The sequence below is a fragment of the Rhipicephalus microplus genome, unplaced genomic scaffold (genome assembly GCF_043290135.1).
Source record: "Rhipicephalus microplus isolate Deutch F79 unplaced genomic scaffold, USDA_Rmic scaffold_568, whole genome shotgun sequence".
NCBI lineage: Eukaryota > Metazoa > Arthropoda > Arachnida > Ixodida > Ixodidae > Rhipicephalus > Rhipicephalus microplus.
The window spans coordinates 21,737-24,545 of NW_027465128.1; positions in this window are offsets into that span (position 1 = coordinate 21,737).

The window sequence follows — 2,809 nt, forward strand, 5'->3', positions numbered from 1 at the left end:
TCGAGAAAATTTCACCGCGGGTGTGCCCCGAAACGTGTGGCACGTTGAGCGTGCCACAAGTCTACGTCGCTCTCAAACCCGCCGAGGTCGTAGAATTTGCGACCCTACTCACGAAATTCCCACCGAGGATACGGCCGCAAACGTACCGCACCTTGGGTAGGCCACGAGTTTGTGCAACACTACGCTGACGGCACAGCACCGAGGTCGTGCGCGCACGCACGGGAAAATTCCGCCGCGGTTTCTGCCGAAAACGTGAGGCACCACGACTCTCCGCAAGTTCGCGTCGACTGCGAAAGACCGAAGTCGTGAACGACGTGTCCGCTACTCGCCGCCGACACGCTGGACACCAAACGTACAACGACTCGACGGCGTCGTAGAGGCCCACGACGCGGTTTTCCTTAACGACGTCTCGGCGTGGCACCGACAGGTTAGAACGGCCGACCAACGTTCCCTGTCCGCCGTTCGGCTCAGTCGAAGGGCTCGGCGACTTCGGCAACGCTGCGAAGCCGCACGGTGACGCACGCCATGTCCCCATTTTTTTTTTTTTTTCTTTCTGCGTCTGCCGGGGTGCCCCTATAATAGCAGCGATAAGCACCCAGACCGCCGTGGGTCGCTCGCCCCGGCTGACGTGGTTTTTCGTACTCCTGCGGCGGTCGCCGTCAAGCACGTCCAAATACGCTACTTTCGTGGGCGCATTCACGCTCTTTCGCTTCGCCGGAGTGCCAGCACTCACTCTGCCAAAAACGGCGAACATCCGAGCGGCGGTTCCCACTTTTGCGTCGGCGTCGCAAACCCCGCCCCGGCAGACGAGGTTTGCCGTACTCGTGCGACGGTGGCCGGCGGGCACGTCGAAAGACGCCGATATCGTGCGCGAATTGGCGCACCTTGGCTTCACCGGAGTGCCGCCACTGACTCCTCCAAAAACGGCGAAGATCCGAGCGGCGCTTCCCACTTTCGCATCGGCGTCCCGAACTCCGCCCCGGCTGACGCGGTTTACCGTACTCGTGCGACGGTCGCCGGCGAGCACGTGGAAAGACGCCGATATCGTGCCCGAATCGGCTCCGTTCGGCTTCGCCGGAGTGCCAGCACTGGCTCGGCGAAAGACGACGAACATCCGAGCGACGGTTCTCACTATTGCGTACGCGTCGCAAACCCCGCCCCGGCAGACGCACTTTGCCGTACTCGTGCGACGGTCGCCGGCGAGCACGTAGAAAGACGCCGATATCGTGCCGGAATCGGCCCCGTTTGGCTTCGCCGGAGTGCCAGCACTCACTCGGCCACAAACGGCGAACATCCGAGCGGCGGTTCCCACTTAGCCGTCGGCGTCCCGAACTCCGCCCCGGCAGACGCGGTTGCCGAGCTCGTGCGACTAGCGACCGCGAAGCCGTCTCGCGACGCCGCTTTCGTGCGCGGCTCCCACTGCGACCTGGGTGACCCGAGGTCGACGAGCAAGAAAGAATGTCGAAAAAAATTTTTTTTTTTTTTTGCGTCTGCCGGGGTGCCCCTATAATAGCAGCGATAAGCACCCAGACCGCCATGGGTCGCTCGCCCCGGCTGACGTGGTTTTTCGTTTTCCTGCGGTGGTCGTCGTCAAGCACGTCCAAACACGCCACTTTCGTGGGCGCATTCGCGCTCTTTCGCTTCGCCGGAGTGCCAGCACTCACTCTGCCAAAAACGGCGAACATCCTAGTGGCGGTTCCCACTTTTGCGTCGGCGTCGCCAACCCCGCCCCGGCATACGCGGTTTGCCGTACTCGTGCGGCGGTGGCCGGCGGGCACGTCGAAAGACACCGATATCGTGCGCGAGTCGATGCTTCTTGGTCTCGCAGGAGGGCCGCCACTCACTCCTGCAAAAACGGCGAAGATCCGAGCGGCGCTTCCCACTTTTTCGTCGGCATCGCAAACCTCGCCCCGGCAGACGCGCTTTGCCGTACTCGTGCGACGGTCGCCGGCGAGCACGTCGAAATACGCCGATATCGTGCCCGAATCGGCCCCGTTTCGCTTCGCCGGAGTGCCAGCACTCACTCGGCCAAAAACGGCGAACATCCGAGCAGCGGTACCCACTTAGCCGTCGGCATCCCGAACTCCGCGCCGGCTGACGCGGTTGCCGAGCTCGTGCGACTAGCGACCGCGAACGCGTCTCGCGACGCCGCTTTCGTGCGCGGCTCCCATTGCGACCTGGGTTACCCGAGCTCGACCAGCAAAAAAGAAGGTCGAAAAAAAATTTTTTTTTTCTGCGTCTGCCGGGGTGCCCCTATAATAGCAGCGATAAGCACCCAGACCGCCGTGGGTCGCTCGCCCCGGCTGACGTGGTTTTTCGTACTCCTGCAGCGGTCGCCGTCAAGCACGTCCAAATACGCCACTTTCGTGGGCGCTTTCGCGCTCTTTCGCGTCGCCGGTGTGCCAGCACTCACTCTGCCAAAAACGGCGAACATCCTAGTGGCGGTTCCCACTTTTGCGTCGGCGTCGCCAACCCCGCCCCGGCATACGCGGTTTGCCGTACTCGTGCGGCGGTGGCCGGCGGGCACGTCGAAAGACACCGATATCGTGCGCGAGTCGATGCTTCTTGGTCTCGCAGGAGGGCCGCCACTCACTCCTGCAAAAACGGCGAAGATCCGAGCGGCGCTTCCCACTTTTTCGTCGGCATCGCAAACCTCGCCCCGGCAGACGCGCTTTGCCGTACTCGTGCGACGGTCGCCGGCGAGCACGTCGAAATACGCCGATATCGTGCCCGAATCGGCCCCGTTTCGCTTCGCCGGAGTGCCAGCACTCACTCGGCCAAAAACGGCGAACATCCGAGCAGCGGTACC